Source organism: Lineus longissimus, chromosome 1 (assembly GCF_910592395.1).
Source record: "Lineus longissimus chromosome 1, tnLinLong1.2, whole genome shotgun sequence".
Classification (NCBI taxonomy): Eukaryota; Metazoa; Nemertea; class Pilidiophora; order Heteronemertea; family Lineidae; genus Lineus; species Lineus longissimus.
In genome coordinates this window covers 8,530,169-8,542,864 of record NC_088308.1, presented here as the reverse complement: position 1 = coordinate 8,542,864, position 12,696 = coordinate 8,530,169, and positions in this window count along the sequence as shown.

Here is a 12,696-nt window from a genome sequence, read left to right as displayed (position 1 = left end):
TCATAGAACCAGTTCTCATTTTTTGCCAGTCTGCCTCCTTTTCTAAACACCATAATCTTGGACTTAGACATATTTACTGTAAGACCCCATTCACGGTTATGTTGCTCCAGAATAGCTATGAGTCGTTGTAAATGTCTCCTGTCTTCTGAGAATATCACGATATCATCCGCAAATAGTAATATATGGATTCTTGGCTAATTCTGACCAATCCACGTTCCTGGGATACCACTATTTTCTATCTTGAATGCAAGTTCATTTATATATAGCGAAAATAACAGTGGGCTTAATATACACCCCTGTTTCACACCAATATTGCAATGAAAATAATCTGAACGCCTTGTTCCAGCCTGGACACATGCTTGGTGCAAAATATGGAAGCATTCAAGAAGCATTTAAAACCACATTATTCGCTATTCAATTTGAGATGTTTTAGAATAGAAATTGATACCTTTCTGTCGGTATTGATTGTCTCACCAAATCTGCGCCGGTTGAGTTAAAATGCGTGCAAAGTCCTAGGCTACACCTCGGTTTTGATCTGCATTTTAACTCCACCCTCGCGGTTTTGGTAAGACAACCAATACCTCCAATTCCTTTTAAGGCCAAATGTAATTATTCTATAATGAAAAATTTGTAGAAAATTGAAACCATGTATTGATAAAATGTGTTGAAACAGGTTTGAATGAATTGATGGTTTATTACACTGAGCACATAATCTTGTTCAATCTTAGTTGGACGTTTCCAATAATACTCGATCATCAACTATCTATTCAATTGATACTGTTTCAAGGGAAAGCGACAGATGAATAATCGATACGAAACGTTTTCCCTTTCATCGCGTTTCTGGATGTCATCTCCCGGGAAAGGTGTCTTCAACGGCTTCGAGGCCTGTTTTGATGAATTTTCAAATTTTTACGTGGTAGAAATGAGACATAGAAGAAGTGTGGTCTATATTTTCCATAGAAGACGTTATTATCATGAGAGGAAGCTGCTGTTCATCACAGGACCCTTTGCGCACGATAAGATTAAATTCCTTCTTGGAAATTTAGCGGTATTTAAACGCAGATCAAAAACGACTAGCATCGTAAATGCTAATAATGGTCATTATGCTGGCTCTTATACCTTAGAACTGCCACGAAAAGATGACGAGTTGCTTTGTTTAAATGAAATAACAGTCAAGGGCACTGTAAAAGAAGCATTTGTGATGTACCACATACGGCGAAATAGGAAGAAGCTTCTGGTATTCGGACGTTACAACATCGTTATAATAAAACGCAGTCATGACAAAGTAAACACATTCGACCATTTGATGCAAAACGGAACAGAGTTGAAAGTGCTCAATACAGATCAGAAACCAAGGACAGGTCATTTTTTTACTCTCCACTTTACCAATAATGATGATATTATTGTTAGGAATGTGAAATGTATACTTCTGTTTACAAGGAGGAGCAATTACAAAGAGAGTTTGGTAGTTGGAGGGATGATATGGCTACCAGAGCTAACATCTCCTGTTTTGCAAATTTGTCGTGACACCGAGTGGAATGGTAGAAGCTTATTGTTAATTTGTCGCCTGAGGAAGACAACATTTATTGTTATATCTGTTGGAATACCACGATTCCATAATACTTGGCACGATGATGAAATATCGGTTAGCGTTCTGAGCAAAGTTGAAGATGGCTTGGGTTTGATTGCCAGTGGACGTGATGGAACATTTGTGACATATGAGTGGCAGGGGCAAAAACCCTTTAAAATTCATAGACCGAGTGGGTTACGGTGACATTGCTCTGCTTCATTTCACAGCCAATGAATTACCATGAACATTGATAGAGAGCATTACATCCGTGCAATGACACATTAATGCAAATGAGGCCAACCAATTAGGCCTGTTTTTTCAATCAAATATTAACCTCAATAAATTGGGCATGCCGATTTTATAGCTGAATGTGCGGAAACTTAGCAGAAACATTAATCAAGATGAGAATATCAATACAAAATACATGATAGATATTTGTAAAATTTCATATGAAATCATGTCTAAACCTAATAATCTCTTAAGCTTTTCTCACGGTTCTCTTCACTTGCCTACCTGTCAGTAATAAACTTAATTGACATGTTGCAAGTTTTTGAATTAATCTTTCTGTGATGTACCACATACGGCGAAATAGGAAGAAGCTTCTGGTATTCGGACGTTACAACATCGTTATAATAAAACACGGTCATGACAAAGTAAACACATTTGACCATTTGATGCAAAACGGAACAGAGTTGAAAGTGCTCAATACAGATCAGAAACCAAGGCCAGGTCATTATTTCACTCTCCACATTACCAATAATGATGATATTATTGTTAGGAATGTGAAATGTATACTTCTGTTTACAAGGAGGAGCAATTACAAAGAGAGTTTGGTAGTTGGAGGGATGATATGGCTACCAGAGCTAACATCTCCTGTTTTGCATATTCTTCGTGACACCGAGTGGAATGGAAGAAGCTTATTATTAATTTGTCGCCTGAGGAAGACAACATTAGCTGTTATATCTGTTAGAATACCACGATTGCATAATATTTGGCACGATGAGGAAATATCGGTTAGTGTTCTCAGCAAAGTTGAAGATGGCTTGGATTTGATTGCCAGTGGACGTGATGGAACATTTGTGACATATGAGTGGCACGGGCAAAAACCCTTTAAAATTCATAGACCGACTGGGTTACGGTGACATTGCTCTGCTTCATTTCACAGCCAATCAATTGCCATGAACATGGATGGAGAGCATTACATCCGTGCCATGACACATTAATGCTAATGAGGCCAACCATCGGCATGTCGATTAAGCTGAATGTACGGAAACTTAGCATAAATATTGATAAAGATGAGAATATCAATACAAAATACATCATAGATGGTTGTAATATTCCATATGAAATTATGTCTAAACCTAATAATCTCTTAAGCTTTTCTCACGGTTCTCTACACATGCCTACTAGTTAGTAATAATCTTAATTGACGTATTGCAAGTTTTTGAATTATTCACTTTTCAATAAAGTTTTCGAAAACAGAAAAACCTTTTCTCAAATCACCATCATAATGTGGCTGTGGTAGGAACTGTCTCAAGCTCAAATATCTGCTACTAGATCTAAATTGGTCCCCAATACCAACGTTGTATGACAATGGTGAAACTAGAATTGCGTATTATCATTAATGTCAAGTAATACCGACATTTATAATTCAAAATACATGTAGATCCATCTGATCATAATTACTTAAAATGAACCTCCTATGTCACAGTAAGATACTGCAATAAAGGTTGGTCAAGTTGACCACCCACGCGGTTTTGGTGAGACAACCAATACCTCCAGTTTGGTATCAATTCCTTTTTAAGGCCAAATGTAATTATTCTATAATGGAAAATTTGTTGAGAAAGTGATACCTTGTATTGTTAAAATGGCTTGAAACAGGTTAGAATAAATTGCTGGTTTATTACACTGACCACATAATCTTGTTTAATCTTAGTTGAACGTTTCCAATATATTCGATCATTTACTATCTCTTCAATGGATACTATTTCAAGGGAAAGCGACAGATGAATAATCAATACAAATCATTTTCCCTTTCATCGCGTTTCTTGATGTCATCGCCCGGGAAATGTGTCTTCAACGGCTTCGCGGCCGGTTTTGATGAATAATTTTCAAATTCTTACCCAGTAGAAATGATACATAGACGAAATGTGGTCTATATTTTCCGCAGAAGACGTTATTATCATGAGAGGAAACTGCTGTTCATCACAGGACCTGTTGGGTACGGTTAGTTTAAATTTGGTGGTATTCGAATGCAGATCGAAAAAGTGTCGCATCGTAAATGTGTGACACTGGCTCGTATTTTCTAGAATTGCCACAAAATGACGACGAGTTGCTTTGTTTAAATGAAATTACTGTCAAAGACAATGCAAAGGAGGCATTTGTAATGTACTACATTCGGCGAAATAGGAGAAAGCTTTTGGTATTCGGACGTTACAACATGGTTATGATAAACCACAGTCATGACAAAATAATTACATTTGACCATTTGATGCAAAACAGAGCAGAGTTGAAAGTGCTCAATACTGATCAAAAGAAATGGAAAAACTCTTGTTTCGCCGTTCACATTATCGGTACTGCTGATATGTTATTTGTATACTTACTTGTGTTTACAAGGAGGAGCAATTACGAAGAGAGTTTGGTAGTTTGAGAGATGATATGGTTACCAGACCTGACATCTCTAGTGTCGTGTAGTGGAATGAAATCGTATTTACACGAGGCGGGTTAGCTAAACCGGCTTCGATATGGTTTGATACGTCACTGACCTCTGAAGATATCGCGTTCGGCCCGTTCCGTCGTTTCGATGTGGCTTCTGCGGGCCACCTTTGACCCCATAATATGGCAATCGGGTCTTTACAAACGATGGCTTGAAAAGGAATATTTCAATTTTGTTTCAACGTATCTTTTTCATTCCAGGGGTGGTTGCTTCCTGTTACAATGCAAGTTAATTAAGTCAAAGCTATGAACTTGTAAGCAACTTTGGTTGATTCTTCGTTTGAAGTTAGCGGTTGATGAGGTAACCAAACTATTCACCTATTTGCACCGTGTAAATGGGACTTTTGACTGGAGGGGAGATTAATAAAATCGAGGTGGTGCCGTCAATTGATGCAATATCTCGCTTCCAGCGTCTTGAATCCAAAATCTGCCTCCCCGCTTGAATCAACTACCTAATAAATCACAGCTATGAAATGATTGTCAGTCGACACTGGAAGTTAACGTGTTGTAATGGGGAAACATACTCTACGCTTGCCTTCTATCGGTAATGTAAATAGTTTGTCCTTTTAGGTAGTTGGTCCCCATCGAACAACAAATGTAGGAACCTATTCAGTGGAAATGCACAACTGCCACAGGTATTGAAAAAGACCTCGGGGAAACAAATTGAATTCGGATATACATAAATATATATGTATAACGGTATGCACGTTTTTCAATGGTTTATGATGAGAACTGGTTTTGTCATCGTGTATTTACTGATAACTATCTTTCTTGAGATGTGCGTAGTGACGAAATCGATTCTTTGTCATGCGTTTGATTACATTTTCACTCTCCAAAACAGTTATTTGCAAGCCATTCATCCAAGACAAAAATGCGCTTTTGGTGAAAGTCTTGGATAAATAGTTTGCAATCTTGGACAAGAGTTTTGTTCACAGCCAGATCACTGCTACACTTTCCAAGATCGATCATGGTGATACCGATTAAACGAAAATCAATATATCATGCACTTTCATGAAAACCCTTCCAATTTATACATTTCATGAAATCTATTCGTGTTCGCGACAATAAATATTACACATAGGGATCTTTATGTATCCCATTCAGTTAAAATGTATATGTGCAATCTGCTAAACAAAACACCTTGATACTCCATTGCAACGATTGAAAGGCTGTAGCATTCAGTGTTAAAACAAGAACAAATATTCATGTACCGGCGTCAATGTTGCAGTTCGAATTTGCGAGATTCGACGAAGTCGTCAGGATATCGACCGTCAGATCAACACATACAGATGTCCTGAGGATGAAGTGATCTCATCGAAACTGCAAAGGCACAGATTCACGTTAGTCTCCGGCGTATCGATTGAAAACCGCAAAAATGGTGATGTCAAGAATTATTATTATGCCCAAAGTGCATTTAGTCCATGTAAAAGACAGACAGACAGACAGACAAACAGAGCTTTCAGGCCAGAGAAAATCATCTCGTGCGATCTGGTGACTCGGATCAGCCACTCGTGCAGTTTCTTATCTAATCAAGTGAACCATATTGCCGGTATACAGACGTATGGAATTTCTTGGATGCTCGTCGAAAATTGAGTAAAATGTGACTAAAATGCAGCCCTTATTCCATTTATATAGTTGTAGTAGAATTTTAATAGGCATCAAAACAATATGCTTAGTAATTACCAGGATCAATGAGTTATCACCCCCAATCCTAACTCAAGATAAACGGCGATGCATACTTACCAGGATTAATGAGTTATTACCGCCAATCCTAACTCAAGATAAACGGCGATGCATACTTACCAATATCAATGAGTTATTACCCTCAATCCTAACTTCAAGATAAACGGCGATGCCCACTTACCAGGATCAATGAGTTATTACCCTCAATCCTAGCTCAAGATAAACGGCGATGCATACTTACCAGGATCAATGAGTTATTTACCCCGAATCCTAACTTCAAGATAAACGGCGATGCGTACAAAATTTTTAACTACAGCATGAACATTCCTAAAATAATCTGAAGTTAGTGGACGTATTTGTGACCCATCTTGAGTGGGTAGACGTATGTCTAACCTATCTTGAGTTAGTAGACGTATTTCTTACCTGTCTTGAGTTGGTAGAAGTATTTCTTACCTATCTTGAGTTGGTAGACATATTTCTTACCTATCTTCATTTGGTGGACTTATTTCTGTCATATCCTGAGTTGGTGGACGTATTTCTTACATATCTTGAGTTGGTGGACTTATTTCTTTCATATCCTGTGTTGGTCGACGTATTTATTACCTTAGGACGTTGGAGGGAGCCCTAGAGCAGCTATCAACATCAAGATCAATGGCGAGTCGTCGAAGTAGGCTCCTATTAGTCGCTTGTATTCTTTTCGTCACAACATTTGGTAAACCTTGCCTGTTTTCATTTCATTTTTGTCAAAGTGACTAAAGGCGGGGTCGATTGTAAGTTCCCTCCTTTCAAGGGTGGCTGTAAACAAATATAAATATACAATAATCAGAAAAGCTCGTTTTTCAACCAACATTGACGCCATAGTTCGTACGTGTAAAAGAATTGTAATTGTTAAAAAGGGAGGAGACGTACATGATTTTCCGTATGATTGAATGGGAGAGATAAGGACCTGAAACGACTTCGTAACACTCGAGCAACGTTTACATTTGAAGCTCAATGATATGCCTCGAGATTGCAACAACAGCTGATTCTTGCTATGTTGCGATATGGTTCAAAGGATTATTGGCAGGAGCAAAGGAATACGATTTAAACAAAAATAATGAATGACATTTAGGACGTTAATAGTAAGAACTGTTTTGTACATCTTATATACAATGGTAAGGAACCAAATATCCGCATGGACACCAAGTATATGGAAGAGTTTCCAATCATATTTGGATATATCAAGATGGGAGCGGCACAAACAATAACCTAACTCAGGCCAACCGTGTATTTGACCTGAGTATTGCGCATGCAAACTTTAATTCTCTACGGTGAAGCGAAATAATATTTAATGAGTTTTTTGGTTTGAATCAATAACATGTCAATGCTCTAGACTGACGAAAAAGATAGATTTGACAATATCATATCACAGCAAGTACAAGGCGCACAGGACTATCAAAATAATGCACAAAAAATAATAATTTCGTGCTTTAGTCTGGCGATTTTAACTCGAATTCGATCGACCAATGATTTTAAAGCTTCGCTATAAATGCTCATTGAGGTTTCGCAGGTCCTTGCGTCAGCTCAACTACTACAAGTGGGAAACACCAAGAAAATGATGATCGGTTCATTGTCAACTGAGTTATTTTTCATCACGGCAATTATGTGCCTCATAAGCTCGATAAGAAGTACGGACTTCGCTGTGATATTTGCGCCACTTTCAAATGACGCTGAGATCGGATTTATATATCAACAAAACAGTGTCTGGTTAGACCCGAGGTCACGACTACACTGCTCTATAAGATGCTCACATCACGATTTAGTAGCCGGGTTCAGTTTTAAGAAGCAAGGCAAAACTAACACTTGCTTCTTTCTGGGTCGGTGTTGTCAGTTGAAGTTTACGAATGGTTTAAATACTAAAATCATGAGAAAAAAGTAAATACTTTTTAGGTAATTGGCTACAGTGAGAGGTCCCAGAAAGCTAGAGCCAACTAGATACTTCATGTGAGCCAGCAGAAGAGCAAAATGCCAGAGCGTCGCCCTCATTCGCCACTGTAAAATATAGGTTTGATTGCATTCACGTAAAATTTACATTGGACACCCGACAAAAGCCATTATGTGGTTCATGAAATAAATTTCTTGGAGGGCGCAATTAACTGTGCACCCAGCCATGGCCTTAAAGTCAACTCCCGGTGTAAAAGGAATGGACGTCCTAGGAATGCAGGACCCTTACAATAGCTATTGTAAGGGTGCAGGACTCCATACAATAGCTATTGTAAGGGTGCAGGACTCCATACAATAGCTATTGTAAGGGTCCTGCATTCCTAGGACGTTCATTCCTTTTACACCGGTGTAAAAAAAATGCAAGTCCGCCCGGAACCAAGGTCCTACGGACCTTGGGAACGGTTGTCCTAACCGGACTTCCCTTCCTGGGCTACGATTCCTATATATATAAAAGGAAGGTAGGACTTTGATTACTGGGGGACTTAGATTTCTTTTACAACAGTGACAGAAATTGAGGTCCCCGTAACCAATGTCCGTACCCACTTAAATTACATACGCATGTACTACGGTATATAATAGAACATGCGTTCAAATATTTGAAGTTTTGGGATGTCTGCCAGCCAATCCCCCATAGTGTATTGGTCATGGTCCCTGCCTAGTAAGCAGAAACCGCTGGTTCGAGTCCCGCTCGGTGTATTCTTGTTTTGTTTATTTCTCTTCATTACATCTTGCATAATCGATTACAATCATTCGAGTGACTCAACATTCAATCATGATCATCAGTGTAGCCTAGGCCTATAAAACGCAAGTGGAAACTTGTATTGGCCTTCATTCCTGCCCAGATGTCAACCGAAAGAACACCTCATGACCCGCACATTATTTTTCGCTATTTACGGGACCATGCCTATCCAGCTCGTTGCAGTCTTTCGAGGAAGCGGTCCATCCGCCGAGCAGCAAAGAACAATTTTAAGGTAAGTTTGGACTTGGATTCCTAGGAAAGCAGATCTGAGGACTTAGATTCCAAGGAAAGCTGGTCTGGGGGACTTGGATTCCGAGGAAAGCAGGTCTTGGGGACTTGGATTCCGAGGAAAGCTGGTCTGGGGGACTGGGATTCCTAGGAAAGCAGGTCTTGGGACTTGGATTCCTAGAAAAGAAGGTCCGGGGGAGTTAGATTCCTAGGAAAGGAGGTCTTGGGGACTTTTTTTCCTAGGAAAATAGGTCCGGATGACTGGAGGAAGCTTATATTTGAGAAGGCTATTGATGCGCTGCGTAGGATTTTGGTTATGATGTTTCAAATTCAATCAATATATAGAACCCATGCCATAGCATAGGCCTTTTCCTCTCCAGCGCGAAATCTAATGGTACACTTTTTCGACAAATATGTGCAACAAATTCGGTATTGCTGATCTAGATTTCAATACATTTTAATGCGTGTACGCACGACTACAGTGTTCATCCCAAACAGGCAATTTTGTTGCAAGCAAAAAAATTTCAAATTTCTAAAAAAAAACTAGACTGGGAAGCAACAACCATGAATGCTTTCACTGTTAACACCAGCATACGTCTTTTTACAGCTTGAACGCGGTGAACTCATGTATCGGCGACTGAAAAAGAAGATAAACGACGTCCCAGGCACTTACGATGATGCTGACCAAGATGGGGAATTACACGAAAGTCCTTGGCGCAAGGTCCTTATGACGCCAAAACAGATCGATGACGCGCTTGCGAATCTCCATTCGTCGGCCTTAGGTAAGCGATGGATGGTTAATTTATGCGTAGTGTTTACTGATGTGCTTACTGTTCTAAGGATACACTTGAACACTTATATCAAATAAGCGAATTTTAATTTGAAGGCAACTTTGGTGAAATGATCGTGGTACCGAAAATCTTTCCTCTTTTCAACTACCATTCCAACATTTCAGGTGGGCATTTAGGAAGGGATAAAACCTTGGACAAAGTTGAAAAGCGCTATTGGTGGCAAAACCTTGTAGCCGACGTTAATGCCTTTCTGAAGAAATGCCCAAGATGCCGGCTGGTAAACCGCAAAATGAATATGGTCGCCCCGCCTCTTCACCCGATCCCTGTCGCTAAAGCGCAATGCTATAGAACGGTGAGTTTACACTCTTCATTGTTTATAACTAACTGCAGTATGCTCATATAAATAGCGATAGTATCTTGCATTTGAATACAATGTAATATCTCGTAATGCAGTGGTGTCCTACTGGGCAAGACGCTACAATTGATTATCTGCGTTCTAACTCTACTTTCGTTTTTGTCCCCTTTTTGTGATTTCAGATTGGTATCGATCTTATCGGGCCTCTAGAAGAGTCAAGGAATGGCAATAAATACATATGCACGACGACCTGTTACTTCTCCAAGTGGGCCCAGGCGAACCCACTACCGTCAAAACATGCAGAAGGTGTTGCGAAGGTGCTTTTCAAGTCATTCTTGTGGTAAGTTTTATAGACTAAATTTGAACAATGAATAGAGAATGAAATCAGACAAATAAATAATTTTCCTTTCTCCTTGATCATGTTGATAGGACATAGGCATAAGACATTACTATAACTTAAGACATAGGCGATAGTCAAATTAGCGCTACTTTGGCAGCTACATGTAAGTATAACCCATCATGCCTTACTCAGGGACAGGACTGTTCATCAATAGACATACGCACAAAAAAACATAATTCCGTATTCGTATTCTTTATTTCAGTTTTGGTTTCGCAAGGGTTTTGATCTCCGATCAAGGGCGGGAATTCAACAACGAGATTGTGAAGGGCATAGTGACTGCTTTAGAAATGTCGCACTACCGAACCACGGCTTACCACCCTCAGTCGAATGGATTAACTGGTAAGTAAAGGACTTGAGCAGGTTAACTTATTAGCGCTATATAAATGCAGACAATACATTACAAGGCCACATATTCTAATTCTGTTTTATACGTAAATTAATTTCGCTTCGTTTGTTGTATTTTTTCTCCAGAACGTTTCAATCAGACATTGGAAGCAATGCTACTAAAGATGGAGCCAGGTGATGACTGGGAGAACCAATTGCCTCAAGTCGTGTTCGCGTACAACACCTCAAAGCACGCCTCAACGGGATTTTCTCCCTTTTTCCTCATGTATGGCAGGTGATTATTGGTCTTCTGTTGTCTAAAAGGAAAGGAAAATTGACCCAAACTTTTGACACCAAAAAAGTCTTAAATTCAGCTTAGATTGATAATAAGTAAGTGATTCGTTCTGACATGTACTTACCAGTTTCCAAGTACTAACTGGTTATCAATATTGTTTTAAGTGCTGCGTGTGTAGCTATAAGTGGTTACAATATCCTTGAATCACTCTTATTATGTGTCGCGCAAGTTCAATCATTATTCATTTTAGGGAACCCATTCTTCCTGAAGATGTGGATGAACCTGAGGGAAACGCCGAAGCAGACGAACCCCGACCAAGTGGGAGTGAACAACATGCAGAGGTCAATAAGAGAGTTACTAGAATGCGAGAGTCTATAGGGCAGAAAGTGCTTAAAAACATCAAGAAGGCCCAGGGGCGACAAGAAACGCATTACAACAAGAGGAGGATCTCTCAAAACGTGAGTGTTAGACAAAACGTATTCATGTATTATTCATGAAAATGTTGCTTCATTTGACCATGCGAAGATGACGTCACTGATCTGAAGAAGGGAAATGTTGCAAAGAAGCTACGGCAAGTGGCACCTTACATGTATTGCAAACTTCTGTTCTCAAACTTCATATTTCTTTTTGTTGCAGGATATCCCCGTTGGAACTAAGGTCCTGAAGAAAAATTTGGTACGATCGGATCGAAAAGGGGGAAAATCTGCGTTACCTTGGCTGGGCCCGTATGTCATAAGGAGCAAGACCAAGAGCGGGGGATACTTGTTAACGAACGAGGATGGTATCCACTTGAAATCCTCAATAAACGGGGCGAACTTAAAGATATGGCATGAGGGGCCGTCTGAGAATGAAAAGAAATAAACTACGTTCCAGTCTTCATGTCACTGTCAACACATTATCAATACCACAATATGTATCAATTCTGGTTAAAAACAGAGTGATTTGAGAGCCCAATTCAAGAGTAGGGTATGATACTAGTATTTATGTCAACCCTTGTGAATACTTGCATTAAATACAGAATCTGGTTAAACAGAATGACTTGTTGATTTCTTTATGTACATACATGTACAGTACAAGGCGAATGAAATTGTAAAAGCCATTGCCATAGAAAATCGGTAAGCTGCAACACCTCGCTGCGAATGAAAATTAGGTGCAGGCACTTTGAGTAGAGTAATGTATCTTCCTTGAAAATCTACTGTAGTTTTGCATAGGACTTGGAATACATGTACTAGTTTGTTCTAGTAATGGAAGTCCACCTAGGACGGAGATTACTAGATTTTGGACTTACATTCCTAAGGAGTCACGGTCCAAGGACATTGGTTGCTAGTAACCTAAGTCCTAGGACTCCAGCTCCTAGCCGTCCAGGACCGTAGGACTTAGATTCCCAGGAGTTAGAGTCCGGCGGACTCCAGCTAGGTAGGTCGTGGGTGACTTTTACACCTGGTCTAAATTCATTTAAAGCCACATTATTCGCTATTCAATTTGAGATGTTTTAGAATATAAATTGATACCTTTCTGTCAGTATTGATTGTCTCACCAAATCCACGCCGGTTGAGTTAAAATGCTTGCAAAACCCTCGGCTACACCTCGGTTTTGATCCGCATTTTAACTCT